General features: G+C 39.6%; 1 protein-coding gene across 4 annotated transcripts in view; it reads left to right on the top strand.

Moving 5' to 3' along the window:
• The first annotated feature begins 444 nt into the window (after positions 1–444).
• Positions 445–16,576, top strand: part of znf609.S (zinc finger protein 609 S homeolog) — a 47,207-nt gene continuing 31,075 nt past the window's right edge. For 2 of the 4 annotated variants that reach the window (XM_018255550.2, XM_018255551.2), the window contains exon 1: positions 445–721. The gene's annotated coding sequence lies outside the window, so the exon portion shown is untranslated. The remainder of the gene's footprint in view (positions 722–16,576) is intronic. The other 2 variants (XM_018255549.2, XM_018255552.2) reach the window with 1 other exon arrangement.

Consider the following 16,576-nt stretch of genomic DNA (forward strand, 5'->3'; position numbering starts at 1 on the left):
GCCTTATTTGACCCCTATACCTCCTGAGCACCCCTGCTAGGGTTGCCACTTTTTCTGGAAAAAAATACCAGCCTTCCTATATATTTATCTTTTTTTCCCTATTAATAACATTGGGATCAACCAACGAAGCCTGTAAAATATCAGTCCCATTTTGCTTCATGGAAGAATTTGGTAAACTGTGAAAATTTTAAAAAAAGGCATAATATATATATATATTTATATATACACATATATATTCATTTATTTAGTATACTTTTCTTTTTACTGCACATATTGTGGTATTCTTTGGCTGGTTTTAAAAATCAGACCTGGCAACCCTGATCCTGATGTTCCCACACCATAAAGATTAGTTGGTCACATGGCTATACAGCCACGTGACTTTCCACTAGGCTTCCTTCGATACACGATGCGTTGTTTTGGACGTAATCAAAGGCGTCGCTGATGACGTACCACGGGAAGAGGCGTGAACCCGGTCGGATCAGTGGGCGTGTCCCCGGCAGCGCCGGAAGCGTAATTTTGTTCTTGGTCCGAATCTGGCTGCGGCCTGTGCGTACGTTTCAGCCTGACCCTGGAGTAATTGTGTCCCTGACAAAGTGTGGGGGAGGGAGCAGGGATGGGTGCTACCCAGGTTCCGATTGACAGTTTCCCTGGGAGCTCATCTGGATAGTACAAGATGGAGGACACTTGAGGCCGGAGAGAGGGTGATATCCCGAGTACTTGGGTAATAATCTTGTTTATAGCTGTAAGCATTGTACAAGTGTTGCGTGTCATTGACAGTGTATGTATTGTTATGGGTGTGCTGTTAGTTATTTTGGTACGTGTATGATTGTGAATGAGTATTATTTGGAAGTGTCATTGTGTACACGGATACAAGCAGACACACGTCCATCTGTGCACCAACTTTGCACATTTAACCGTTACATAATGAAACACTACACTGTATCAGCTTTGTTCTTCCTGGGCTCCTTCCGGTGTTGTTGAACTACATGAGCTTCTGTAGCTGTTGATTTGAGAGTTGTAGTTTAACAATGGATCGGGTGCTGCCTCATTGACATGCTCGAGTAAATACATGATAAGCACGCAGTGTGACTAAATACACATGATTATATGTGATGGAAACAAGGGATTGGTGTAGGAGTTCTCCCTCATATTGCAGAGAAAGCAAACGCTCCATGATTATTTGTGATCAAGATAGACATTATGAGGGTAACTAGACCTTACTGACACCTGTCTAAATCACCGTTATATTCCTTGCATGGATTCACGATTACAACCAACATAGGGAATTTATCATTATGCTGACATCAAATGCTGCACTCAGAAATGCATACATTTTCATTTCATGTTTCCCAATGGCAGCATTATGCATATTTTCTCCATTTCCACAAGGCCTTAAATAGGCTGCAGGTTGTAATTGGAATTTTGGTGCTGGTATATATGTATCAAAGCTCACCCTAGCCCGGTGAGTGTACACAGCCTAGTGCTCAGTCCAGGGGATATAGTGCAATAGAAGAAATGGCTGACCAGCTCAATAAGGCAAATCAGTGCTTAGATATTTCCCTGTGTTTATTGTATCAATAGCAATGGTACCGCAGAACAATTGTAGATAATACAATTGAATTTTTTCCGGTCGTCTAATTCTTATATCGGCTACAGTACTGAAAAAGAAAAAATACATTAAGTACATGAGATATATTCACCCATGTGACTTGTAACAATTATGTATTTAGGAAAGTGCAGCTCATGCCAAATCCGACGGCATTATTTTGTGTACGTGAGGATAAACAGTAACGTAACTAGGTGGGTGCGGGCCTTGCAGCCGGGACAATCCCCCTCCGTGCCGATTTCCAATTGCACCCCCTGCTCCCTCCGGTAGTTACGCCACTGATAAACAATGCAGCAAAATGAAATCTTTTTGTAAATTGGCATTTAAAGGGGCAATGTTCTAAACCGTTATAGATTACGAAATCAAAAATATGTTGTGTGTGTATCTTGCAGAGTAAACAAGATGTCTACAGATACTTTTCATGAAAATCTGCCTACTCTCTTATTCAAGCTTTTGAATGAGATTGAGGCCTCTTGCAGGCTTCCAGATTGAGTTCCATGGAATAAAGTCTTGCAAGGGCACTAAGCAGTTGACTTTTGTTGAGGTCTTGTGTGATTTCTGAATGCCTTTCCATTAATGTTATTCCAAGTTATGGAAACTCGCCCAATCATACGCTGAGAAATCTCATCCAACTTTAGTAGAAATGAGTGTATATGATTTCTGTGTGCCTTTGTGAACAGCCAGATTCAATTTTATATTCGTTCTGTGTGATCTGCAGGGGACTAATCGAATAAACACAGTAAAAGGGTTTATGTTCTCTTTTAAACAATTCTGCTATCATATACAAATCTATTATTTATAAGAATGTATTATGTATATATCTGTAGGACAAAGATTTTTTTTTTATATTTTCTTATTTTATTTTCCATCCTTTTTCTGTTGTGTAATATTACTTGTGTTTACATCTTCCTTATGGAGGAAGAGTAGTTTTAGGCCTACTGCACGAATGGCATTTTGACTGCTGTATTCCTCTCCAGTTAACTGCAGCAGTACTAATTTCTTCCCCTGTAAACTGTCTACCTTCCATTTAAATGAATGTGAGACCTTCTGCTTGTGGCAGACACTTGGCAGGGGTCCGTTGGAAACAGAGAATCCAACATTTCTAAGTGATCCCTGCTTCATGGTGCCAAATTAAAAGGCTTTTGGACAGTGGCATAAAGTGGGGCTCATTTAGTAACACTGGAAAAATTTTCACCTGGGTGTAACCATTTCATTGTTTTAACTGCAGCTGGCTGATTACAGTATTTAGTAGCTCTACTGTTGGGTAATGTAACAAAACTCCTGTAATCTCTTTACTTCAGTGGCAAACATCTGAACATGTTCTGTGCACTCATGAGTCGCATAATTTTCCACCCATAAATGCTGGTCCAGGCAATTGCAGTGAATGAAAAGCATTTCTGGGTAGTTTGTCTACTAAATATTCTGTCAACAAAACGCCCAGAATCATTGTGCGTGCTATTGCCCTGAAAGACCAAGTTATGCTTGTTTTCTGGGAAAGCTTATATTCTTATAATTAAGGAAAAAGAATTGTAGGGACTATATGCAGAAACAATGGATATGAAAGTTCAGATTCCTTTGCTCGTAACATGGGTTTATCTGTCTGATCACATGGTCGTAGAGGAAGTATCAACCTACATTTGTGGTCTGACAAATGCTTTAAACTGAAAGACCAGTTGGCCTGATTTCCCATTTAGGCTAACTTACTTTTTTTGTACAGTTAAAGGGGAAAGCCACCCAAACTTTTTTTTTGCATAATGAAGGAAAGTGTATATATAAGCTGCTTTCCAAGTTTTCAGTGATTTAAAAGATAAACTGCAATTGAAAACAGTTTGTGAGAACCACCAGTGCAGATTACAAGAAGGGACAGATACTACTTTTAATAGTAATTTCCTTTTTCAAATAACTTGAAATCTACTAAAAAGTTATGTTTTTTGGGAAGATACATAGTTACAAAAATGTATCTTTGGTTTTACACTCTCCTTTTCCATGGTTTCAGATTTATTTGCAATTGTTATTAAAAACTTTTATTTTCTGGGGTTTTGTATTCTCTGCCTGTCTTCTGAAGCAGTGTAGCAAGCACGATGCAAGCTGGACAGGCTTGTAGGAGAACAGAGTTATTGCTTGGAAAACAGAAAAGGTCAATCCATTTGAAGCATATGTGGTCAGTTTACCTCACACATAACCATTTAGTTGTAGTTGAATTGGAAACTTCATTCACAGATTTTTAAAAGCTGTAGGTGTGATGGAATGGAAGATCATGTACAACTGGAGGTCCATGGTTGGACATACCATAGCTATATGAGTTAGTAGTTTAGCCATCTGTTTCTCTGTTAGGAGGGCCACAGTCAGGGTAGCACTATTTTAGCAGTTTTTTTTACTTGCTGCAAATGCTCATCATATTTTAATTAGCATTTGGATTAGGGATGCACCGATTCCAGGATTTGGCCGAATCATTCTGTCTGGCCCAACCAAATCCTAATTTGCATATGCAAATTAAGGGCGGGGAGGGAAATTGTGTAACTTTTTGTCACAAAACAAGGAAGTAAAAAATGTTTTCCCCTTCCCACACCTAATTTGCATACGCAAATTCAAATTTGGTTCAGTATTCGACTGAATCTTTCTCAAAGGTTTCGGGGTTCGGCCGAATCCAAAATAGATTCAGTGCATCCCTAATTTGGATATAATTTAATTGAATTGTTTCTAAATATATTAGCATTAGCTTTCTTCATTGATAGTTCATTCTATTTATTATAGGGGTGCACAGAATCCACTCTTTGGAATTTTGCTGAATCGAGAATCCTTCATGAAAGATTTGGCCAAATACCAAGCCAAATCCGAACCCTAATTGCATATGCCTATTAGGGCAAGGAAGGGGTAAAGAGAACTGTTTATGAGATCAAATTTTACTTATTTGTGTGACAAAAAGTCACGTGATTTTTAGGATTTGGTTAGGCGAGGCACTTCGATTTACCCGAACGGAATCTTGGATTTGGTGCATCCCTAGTTTATTATGTCTACCAGGTTTTCAGCAAATCATTTCAACAAAATCTCATATTTGATCTGCGAGAAGGATCTTGACAGTACAAAATTGCATTATTGTCCAGGTTGCACCAAGCCATGATTCACATTTGACCAATTGATTTATTATCCAATTAAATATCTGCATTTGGCCAGATAACCAAATCTTAAAAACATTATGGATTTTTCTACTGCTTTCTTTTATACTGCCAAATTGAGCCGAATGAGGCTGTTAGTCAGAGCACCCAGTGGGAGAAGGTCAGTCATGTTTTACCAGCTGATGAGTGTACAACATCTCGTACCGGCTCCTCAAAATTGTCTCCATACACCAGGAGGGGATTTAGCATGGGAAATTGTGCAACCCCTCCCTCCACCCCCTCTTCAATTGTCTGGGATCCCTCTTCTTTTATCCTGAGCATCTGCAGCAGTAGATTGGGTTACCACAATAATAGTGGTATCCAAGGCACTACAGCTGCCCCAGCCCCCTCACCCTACACCACGGGTTTTTTTGTGTAATGTCCCTGTTTCTGTTTGACCCATTTTCCTTTTTTTGTTTCCTTCTTATCCTTTTTTCCCCTCTAGTTTGACCTTAGTATTACACCTCCCCCTTCATTTTCACTCCCGCCTCCACTCTTCCTTCTTTACACTGCCTTCATGCACTCGGACCTCTTTGCAATACAACCTGCATTTATATACAAAATATTTTATGTGCAGGTAGTGGCTGATTTGAGAACATAGAAAAGGTGCAAAACATCTTGAAACTGGTGGTGCAAATCAAACTGAGAACAAGGGGATTAAATGATCTTTTGTCTCATCGCCCCCGTTTCCATTGTGCCGGCTGTTAGTCCTGCCCACTGGATGTTTATTGGAGCCCTCTGGTAGAAACTAACAAATGTGTGAGGCAGCAGCAATATTTCCTTACATTCAAGATATCGGGTCATTAAACATTAAAGGTCACTTTAAATGAAAATTTAACTGAAAGTTTTTTAAGAATTCTCCATTTGTATTTGTTTTGGAAAGTATGGTTTGGATGTATTCATAGTGCAGTGATAAAAAGCATCAGTAATGCCTAATAGTCATTATAGGAAAACATTGTGTTTTATTAATGAGTAAATAAAGTGCTCATCCCATCTTTGGATGAAGCCAGATGCAGAGACTGTAGCGGGTAAGAATCTTCTTTGGTGCACTCTTTCGCTTGCACTCTTTCGCTTGCACTCTTTCACTTGCACTCTTTCACTTGCACTCTTTCACTTGCACTCTTTCACTTGCACTCTTTCACTTGCACTCTTTCCTCTTTCACTTGCACTCTTTCACTTGCACTCTTTCACTTGCACTCTTTCCTCTTTCACTTGCACTCTTTCACTTGCACTCTTTCACTTGCACTCTTTCACTTGCACTCTTTCACTTGCACTCTTTCACTTGCACTCTTTCACTTGCACTCTTTCACTTGCACTCTTTCACTTGCACAGCATTGATCCTGTTGGCCACTGGGCAGTGAAGTAGGGAATGGGAATGCTCAGCAGTTCTTATAACTGGCAATATCAGGACATGGTTGAGGAGTGGTTCTCTGACTTCGTTCTCCAGAAGGAAAAGACCTAAGGCACATTAGGTTAAGCACTCAGTTGAGCACTTAGCTTAATTATTAATAAAATAAAAATGATTGATATTTGCTACATAAATTTATTTCTTTTGCAGAAAAAGTGAACATTTCCATTCATACCAAAACATACTACTTGATGCATATATCAGTATATTGTGATTTTTTTTTTTTAAACGGTAACTTCGCCTTTTGTGAAATTCCTCCCCATGTGTCCCTATTGCAAAAATCATTTTAAAACTGCATTTTTTTTTTTAATTTAAAGACTTACTGCATGCTTACAGTAAACCATTGGAGAAAGGCTCCACTTAACACCTCCTCTTGCGCCCTCACCTAGTGATCAGTGACTGGTTAAGTAGTAGTCAAACAGTCACAGAGGCAAGAAATGGGAAACTTCACATCGGATGAACTTCCCTTTAAAGGATAAAGAAAGGTGAACTAAAAGTACTGTGCTTACTTATTTGTGTGTTATTGTTTGCACTCTGTAGCAAGCGTGCTGCTTCGAGATATAGAATCTCTTAGTCGGATGATGTCACCAAAATAAGTCTCTCTTTCCTCCCCACTGCCTCTGGCAGCCTTGAGTATCCTTGTGCAAGTGTAAGTAACGAATTGATCCTCCTCGCTACGATGGCATGCTTATATAGGGCAAGGGGAGGGATCATTCGCGCATGCTCACAAGTAAAATGTTGGCATGGGTAGTAGCGTTTAGCTAGCAAAGATGACAGCGGCATTCGGAGACAAAGGTTGTAATTTTGATCAACCAAAAACGAGTTATATACTTCATTTTTAGATTGTGGGCTAAAATCTTAGCGATCGGCTAGAACAATGTGTGAACTGTTGCAGTGGGAAGTGGTTAGTTGTTACCTTTCGTTCTTCTTTAAAGAATGAAACTTACTTAAAGGGATACTGTCATGGGAATTTTTTTTTTCCCAAAACGCATCAGTTAATAGTGCTGCTCCAGCAGAATTCTGCACTGAAATCCATTTCTCAAAATCTGACATGGGGCTAGACATTTTGTAAATTTCCCAGCTGCCCCTAGTCATGTGACTTGTGCCTGCACTTTAGGAGAGAAATGCTTTCTGGCAGGCTGCTGTTTTTCCTTCTCAATGTAACTGAATGTGTCTCCGTGGGACATGGGTTTTTACTATTGAGTGCTGTTCTTTGATCTACCAGGCAGCTGTTATCTTGTGTTAGGGAGCTGCTATTTGGTTACCTTCCCATTGTTCTTTTGTTTTGCTGCTGGGGGGAAAAAGGGAGAGGGGTGATATCACTCCAACTTGCAGTACAGCAGTAAAGAGTGATTGAAGTTTATCAGAGCACAAGTCACATGACTTGGGGCAGCTGGGAAATTGACAATATGTCTAGCCCCATGTCAGATTTCAAAATTGAATATAAAAAAATCTGTTTGCTCTATTGAGAAATGGATTTCAGTGCAGAATTCTGCTGGAGCAGCACTATTAACTGATTCATTTTGAATTTTTTTTTTCTCATGACAGTATCCCTTTAAGGATTACTAAACTAAACTAAAGAATTACTAACTTTCTGCTGCATGTTGATCAAGTAACATGGTATGCTTTTTAGGCTATGGAGACACATGCAGACTTTCATAAATACACTAGCGTAATGTGCCATTGCCTAAACTTGTAACCGATAGCGTATATATATCTATCTATATCTTAACTGCGCTGAAACCATGGCGATAATCCACACGTGTCCATAGCCTGAAGTGGTATTTTTACGCCTCGGCAAACTTAGGAAATCCACGTGTGCGGATTCTCACCGCGGTTTTGGCGCAGTCCGCGGTGCAGTTTAAAAAAGAAAAAGCTGACAGATGCGTAAATACACTAGCCGTTTCAAATTTAGGCAATGGCACGTTACGCTAGTGTATTTACGCAGCAGTCAGCTTTTTAAAAACCGCGCCACAGTCTCTAATCTTAATCATGGGAATCAAGCCAAGGTGAGTTTTGAAGGGCAGGTTCATGTAATGTTTTTTTTCCCACTTTAGAGATGTGCCATTACTCCTTGTTTTTGTGGGGGTGTTTTCCATCCATCTTTCCTTATAGACCCTCCAGTTCTGCCTCTTTCTAGCCTGTAAATGAAAATACTGCAGCTTATTGGAGTCACTTTGAGTCTTTATTGTTAATTTTATACTTCTGTTCGATTTGGCAATTAGAGCAGTTTAAAGAAACAGTATTAAAAAAATAAAATAAAAGTTTTGAAGTAATTAAAATATACTGCGGAGTTGCTCTGCACTAGCGTGTTTACTTTATAAACACTTCTGTATTTTATATAAATATGCTGCAATGTAGCCATGGTGAGTAGGCATTTAAATTGAAATAGGATGAATGTACTCTTTATACACAATGGTATAGTTAGTTGGTTTTTACACAGGAATCTATGGGTAGTGGCACACAGGACATTTTGTCGTTACCTGTGCTACAGTGTCCATGATGTCCACGGTAACACCTCTCGTTTCTGTAATAAAAGACACTCAACCTGGTGGTCCAGTTGTGCGGCGGGGACGCCCGACACGCCGCTTCTCTTCGGCCGCCCCCGTCTCGTTTCTTATATTGATGCGGACTCGCTGGTGTGATGACGCTTGCGCGAAAATCAAACGCTATTTAAGGCGCAATTCCGCTGTTGATCATTGCCCGTTATAGGATTTGTTCCTGGAGCTTCTGAGCATTGTGCTAATCTGTTTATCTGTTTTGATTCCTGTTGTGACCCTTGCCTGGCTATTGTTTATCCTGACTTCTGAATTCTGACCTTTGCCTGATTACCGACTTTGATTGTGCTTAACCCCTCTGATTGACTTCCTGGTTTGACCCTTGCCTGCCTGACTATGTTTATTCTCTGCCTGCCCCGACCAGGCATGATCTGACTACTCTATTGCCTATCGCCTTGTACCTCGACCTTCTGCCCAAAGACTTTGCTTACAGTTGTGCCCCTCTGCCTGTCTAGAACCCTTGCACCTCTTGTTTTAAGACCTGAGTAGCTGAGGGCTCCTCCCGAGGCCAAAGACAGCTGCTACAGGCAAAAGCACTAAATGAGCCGAGACCAGGGTGCTTGGCATCGGTTCTAGATTTAGGGTGCCAACCGTTAGTTTCCTTCACACCTACAGATTCTTCATGAGGCACACATATGTTTTCTAAGCAGTGATTAACATTATTTGCACTAAGGTGAAAACTAGAGACATTTATTACCTTGTGGTAGCTCTGATTTACCACAGGTGACAAAATGTCCCAAGTACCATTGCTTTAAACCCATTGTATTCTAAGAACCATCAGGCTACATACACTAGCTGGGCAGCTAAGTAATATAGGAAGAAGTGTGACACCGCCAAACCACCATTCTTCTTGGGGGCTGTTAGGGTTTTGAGTCTTATACAAGACTGTTTGTTGTACCATGGAGTCAAGTCTGGTAAATAGGTTATGAAACAAGTATAGCAGTTTGGAAAGCACCACCATTTTTATGAGGTTTATGCACCCCAGTAGGTTAAGTGGAAGGATCGAACAATGCATGAAGTTAGTGCCTGATTGTTGTAGCATTGGGTCTATGTTTAACACTCTATATCTATATGGGTTTGCGTTGACCCACACTCAAAAGTATTTGAACACCTCCACACTTTGTAACTCTGTGGGGGGGTGCATATGATTGTTTAGCTGCATACAGGTGGACATTTGCCAGTTAACATGGAGCCCCGAGACGTCCCCCCGAATTGGTAAACCAACCTCAGCAATGCACCAGGGCATCGTTTGCATATAGAAATATGCGCTCCTCCACCACCCCCCCCCCCGAAGCACAGGCCCTTAAGGAGTGGGGTTGTGCATTGCTAGTGGCTCCATAGCCAGTGCAAATAAGTAGGGGGAGAGTGGACATCCTTGTCTAGAGCCTCTGCCCGGGGGAAGGATTCAGAAAGTATGGTTTTGGTTATTTCTTGAACTAAACAGATCTGCTCCATGTTTGGGTCTTGTGAGGTAGATAATTAGACTACCGTAGCACAGATGAGTCCCCAGCATAATGCACTTCTGTTACCTTTAGAAGAAAAACTTAAAGGGATTCTCTCATTCGAAAGCATTTTTTTTTTACAAAATGCATCCTTTTATAGTGCTACTCCAGCAGACTTCTGCACTGAAATCCATTTTTCAAAAGAGCAAACTTATTTTTTAATATTTAATTTTGAAATCTGACGTAGGGCTAGACATATTGACCGTTTCCCAGGTGACCCCAGTCATGTGACCAATATTACAACTAATAAAATACACCTGTTGGATTATGAATTAAATGTTTACATGGTAGAGGGAATTATTTGCAGTGTAATTTAGAAATTAAAACAACACCATAAAATCATGACAGAATCCCTTTAAAGCTGGCCATAGACTCAAAGATCAGCTTGTTTGGCGACATTGACAAACGGGCGGATCTTTCCCCGATATGCCACTAATGACACGGCTATATCGGGGGTAATTCAAACGTCTTCCGTATGGCCGAACGATCGAATTACGATACACCAAGGGGCCCGACGGGTCGGTCGGTTAAAAAAATCAAACCTTCCCGATCTATATCGTGCCCAGATATCGATCGGGAAGAACCGTCGGAAGCCCCCAAACATGGGCGGATAAGCTGTCAAATTGGTCCAAACAACCGATATCTGCAGCTTTATCTGCCCATATATGGCCACCTTAACTTACGAGAGCACAGATATAGTTTTCTCTTTTAAGGAAACAGTTCTTGACCTATACTTAATAAGGCAGAAGGGAAACAACTACAATGATATCATTCACAAATCTGCCTAGTTTGAGTGATATCAGTTGGTTATTGCTCCTTTGAATAATAATATACGGTAAAGATGGCAAGAAGTAGTATATAATTTAAAGAAGTAGAAGCAAACCTGAATAGAGGAAAGTTTTCTGTTTACAAAGCACTCTGGCTCTAAGGGTCATTTGAGAGTCATTTAAGCAGGTAACATCGAGACTACGTGTCAGTGAAGGAACAATAGATATACAGTAAGGCAAGAAGGGTTTGGCTTTTTCCATGGGCCTTACCATTTAGCTTACAGTTCTTACTCACAGGCTTTTCACCCTGTGTTCCCCAAGCACCGAAAGCAGATTGAACACAACATGATGCGTTTGGTGCTTACATGCGCCTTTATGAGTACAGCTCAATTAAGCAGAATTGATTGTATTTTGTGCTGCGCTTCCCTACAGTGGAACACTTTAAAAATTACTGCAGGGGAATACAGTAAGGGCCCTAAATGAAAATCATTCAGTGATGTGTAGTGGAGAAGCAGTTTAAACACTGTGTGTATCATAGTCCTTTAGGCAATGACGCACAAGGTATTTTAGTCTGTGAAAAGGGCCCCAAAACCGCACCAGCTGCCTTTTGTTTGTATTAATGGTTTAAACCTGCATGTTTTAAGACTGTGAAATGCCTATACAGAGAGGAGGCATTGTGTGACACGTATTCACTAAATGAAATATACCAACACCAATAAGGGATAGATTATGTTGAAAGAGTCCCTTTAACAACACACGTCTTGAATCTTGGGACACCTTTTTTTTCTGCTGAATAGAAATACAGAAGCCAAAATATCATCTTTAGGGGTCACTTTATCAACCTAGTTGCTGCTTAATGGAGCTTGCATTTCAATTTCATGAAGTGGCAGGCATACATAGCATTAAAGTAAACAGTATAAAGAAATTTGCCAATAGCACAAGGTGAATTTTACTAGCACAGTTCTCTTGGCAGCATTGTGGTTGTCTGAACACTGGGGAATGCTGAAGCAAGCATTTAAAAGCACTTTCCTTAGCCAGTGTCTTTCTCATTCAAGCAAATGTGAATAGATTCTTGAAAAAATCACTGCTTTTAACTACATGTGTACTTTATTGTTTCCAACCCATTTAGAGCTCCTCCAAGGAATAGCTCATTGTATTCCCTCTCAGCAAGGAATGCAATAACTTGATTGCCTGAGTGAAAAAACAAACAATCATAGTTGATGATGTCGCTTCACATGTTCCTTTCTTGGGAAAATACATTTGAATTTTTCACTTATTCCTATATATTGACTCCTCAGTCTATTAAAAACATGATACACCATTATGATTATGTAATTACAAAGAAATAGAATCCTATTCCCACAAGATGTTCTCTAATTGTACTCTTCGTGGCATATTGTATCTGTGTGTTTTGTGTATATGCTCTTTACCGCTAGTTAGATTACGATTAATATGTGGTTAACTGTAATGCAGATATGGCCTTATTTAGAACCCTATAATTTTTGAACACCCCTGATTGTGTGTGATTAGTTGCAAACAATCATTCCCAAAGAACTGTTAAATAAAGTTACAGTGAGAAGAAAATGTTCTTATAAGCAATGAACTCCTGGACTTTGTAGTACTCTGGCAGCTGATCAAAAGATTACATGTATTGCTCTCTGACAAAACATTTTTACTTCCTTGTGTTGTGACACGTGATTTCCCTCCCCACCCCTAATTTGCATATGCAAATTAGGATTCAGATTCGGTTCGGCCGGGCAGAAGGATTCGGCTGAATCCGAATCCTGCTGAAAAAGGCCGAATCCTTGCAGAATCCTGGACCGAATCCTGCATTCGAGGCATCCCTACTGTTAATATGACAGCAATCTGTAGCATACTTGTTAGTGTTGCATATTTATATACAGTCATATGAAAAAAATTGGGAACCCCTCTCAGCCTGCATACTCCACTTTCAACAAAAAAGATAACAGTGGTATGTTTTTCATTTCCCAGGAACATCTGAGTACTGGGGTGTTTTCTGAACAAAAATTTTTAGTGAAGCAGTATTCAGTTGTATGAAATTAAATCAAATGTGAAAAACTGCCTGTGCAAAAATGTTGTAATTTTGCTAATTTGAATGCATGTAACTGCTCAATACTGATTACTGGCAACATCAAATTGGTTGTATTAGCTTGTTAAGCCTTGAACTTCATAGGCAGGTGTGTCCAATCATGAGAAAAGGTATTTAAGGTGGCCAATGGCAAGTTATGCTTTTGTTTGACTCTCCTCTGAAGAGTGACAGCATGGGATCCTCAAAGCAACTCACAAAAGATCTGTAAACAAAGATTGATCAGTATCATGGTTTAGTTGTAGGCTACAAAAAGCTATTTCAGAGGTTTAAACTGTCAGTTTCAACTGTAAGGAATGTAATCAGTTGCTGTAAAACACAAGTCTAGCAGGTCAGAAAAATACAGGAGTGGAGGATCGTGAAAATGATTACAGACAACACAAAGGTCACCTCCAAAGACCTGCAAGAACATCTTGCTGCAGATGGTGTATCTGTACATTGTTCTACAATTCAGAGCAATTTGCACAAAGAACATCTGTATGGCAGGATGATGAGAAAGAAGCCCTTTCTGCACTCGCACCACAAACAGAGTCCCTTGTTATGCAAAAGCTCATTTAGACAAGCCACAGTCATTTTGGAACAAAGTGCTTTGGAATGATGAGACAAAAATTTAGTTATTTGGTCATAACAAAAAGCGCTTTGTATGGTGGAAGAAGAACAACTCATTCCAAGAAAAACACCTGCTACCTACTGTCAAATTTGATGGAGGTTCCATCATGCTGTGGGGCTAGTTCAGGGACTGAGGCCCTTGTTAAAGTCGAGGGTCGAATGAATTCAACCCAATATCAACAAATTCTTCAGGATAATGTTCAACCATCAGTCACAAAGTTGAAGTTACACAGGGGTTGGATATTCCAATAATACAATGTCCCTAAACAAATGTACAAAGGCATTTATGCAGAGGGAGAAGTACAATATTCTGGAATGGCCATCACAGCCCCCCGACTTTAATATCATCAAAAATCTATGGGATGATTTGAAGCAGGCTGTCCATGCTCGGCAGCCATCAAATTGAAATGAACTGGAGAGATTTTGTATGGGCGAATGGTCAAAAATACCAACATCCAAAATCCAGACACTCATCAAAGGCTATAGGAGGTGTCTAGAGGCTGTTACATTTGCAAAAGAAGGCTCAACTAAGTATTGATGTAATGTTTCTGTTGGGGTGCCCAAATTTATGCACCTGTCTAATTTTGTCATGATGCATATTGCATATTTTCTCTTAATCCAATAAATGGCACTGCTGAAATACTACTGTTTCCATAAGGCATGTTATATATAAAGGAAAATGCTACTTTGAAAGCTCAGCCAATGATAAACAAAACTCCAAAGAATTAAGAAGGGTTCCAAAACTTTTTCATATGACTGTACATTGTTACCCAAGTCTTGTTCTTTTCATTCATCTTACATTTTCAGTCGTTCAGCCATAGTTCCAGTAAAATTGAATACAGAAAATAAGTTCATCCAAAATCTCACCTTAACTAAATTCCATGCTGGCCATTCATTTGTTTCTAAAAGAGCAAATGGGTATTTTCCCTAAATCTGACGCTAACAGTTCACACTGAGTCCTTCTTGCTAGGGGTGGCAGTCACACAGTTTAGTAGCCACTGATCTGAGAGGCAAAGGTTTCACTGCAAACGCAAGTTTGGAAGAAAAGGTATAAAGGGGGCACAGGATACAAGATGGGTGTATAAAGGGCACTGATGTAGAGAGTGTAAAAGGGCAGAAATATTGTGCAAATAAATAAAACACAGCAGGGAGTATGGGAAAAGGATGTTAATTTTTTAAAGGGTGTACAATGGGTGTAGATATTAAAGGAACAGTAACAGCAAAAAACTTGTGTTTTAAAGTAATGTATACATAATGTATTGTTGCAACTGGTGTGTTTGCATCAGAAACTGTAGTATAGTTTATATAAACAAGCTGATGTGTAGCCACGGGGGCATCCATTCAAAGCTAAAAAAGGAGAAAAGGCACAGGATAACATAAGCTCTGTGGTATACAATGGGAGTAATCATAACTTATCTGTTATCTACTGTGTATCCTGTGCTTGAACGGCTGCGCCCATGGCTACACAGCAGCTTGTTTATATAGGAGTCATTTTGAAGCAAACTGGATTTTTACCAATGCAGGGCAACACTATATTATATTGTTGGTCCTTTAAACCACTTTAATGTTCTTGTTACTGTTCCTTTAAGGCAATGCCTTTACAAAGAAAAGTCTGGAATGGAACACCAATGAAAGCAGAATGAAAAAAATAAACAACTGTACAAAGCATATAAAATAAGTAATAATGGGCGTACAGGCAGTTTTCTCCTCAGATGCTTTTAATAGTTTGGCACTATAGCTGAAATGTCTTTAGTGTAGTAGTGTCGCAGTCTGGCAGCTCAGTGATCCAGGTGCTTTCTGAACTGTTACAATTTGCATTCATACAATTAGTTGATACATTTCTCAGAAGTATCTATGGAATATTAGCAACTATTGTATCAATTCTAGCAACTGCTTTTAATGAAACTCTGGAATTCTGCTCAGCAGGGACAAAGTTAACAAATCTATCAACTAAATGTATCAATTTAGAACAGTAAAAGAACGGGATTCCCCCTCCTAGAGCTGCTTTAGAAGGTGAAGAATGACACTTTACAGTTCAAAATTATAAAAATGGTCACATAGAAAGTAATTGGAAAAAATACTTTATTTCTTGTGAGCAATCTGAAACCAACTGAACTGAAAAAATGTTTGAAGGTGAACCCCTTTAAAGGGGAACTCTGACTTCCAAACCAAAATTTGATAAAGAGGCCCACATAACACAGAAACCCCTAACATACCCATCACAGTTACCTGTTTCGGCAAAAAGTATGAATAAATGCCATTTTCTATGCTGAAATCCAGTTGTTTAACAGTTCTTCTCTTTTTGCTTCATTTGAAATCCTGGCAGGGAAGGAGGGACTAAACACTGATGTTACAAAATGTAACAACTTCTCCACAGCTTACAGACAGCATGCAGGAACTACATAACCCACAATGCATTGCACAGTGATGTTCTGTTCCTAATTGAAATTACGTGTGCAGGGAATTGTGGGATTTGGAGGATGCAGGCTGAGGACAGGTGGCTGCTGATACAAAGTAACAGTAGTCAGCCATCTTAGCAAAGTAGTCAGACAGATTAGCAGGAGAGCAGGGGCTAGGCTTAGGGAACCATTAAAAATCATGAAATGTATATTGCAAAGTTGCTTCAAATAATGTTTACTTTTCAAGAAGTTTAAGTTATATTTGTGTGGAGTTCCCCTTTAAGTACAATGCCTGCAAGGCATTTCCACCTTTGATCCCTGTAGTGCCTTGCTGCAGCTTGGTAAGCATTTATACTCTATTATGTACTTCTTTAATATTTTAGTTTTGAACAGTACTAAAAGATGTTTGTTTGGGTCACTTACAGTTTTTGTGTAGTGCTTATGTTTTGGTAGGAACACATTCTT

Source organism: Xenopus laevis, chromosome 3S (genome assembly GCF_017654675.1).
Source record: "Xenopus laevis strain J_2021 chromosome 3S, Xenopus_laevis_v10.1, whole genome shotgun sequence".
NCBI lineage: Eukaryota > Metazoa > Chordata > Amphibia > Anura > Pipidae > Xenopus > Xenopus laevis.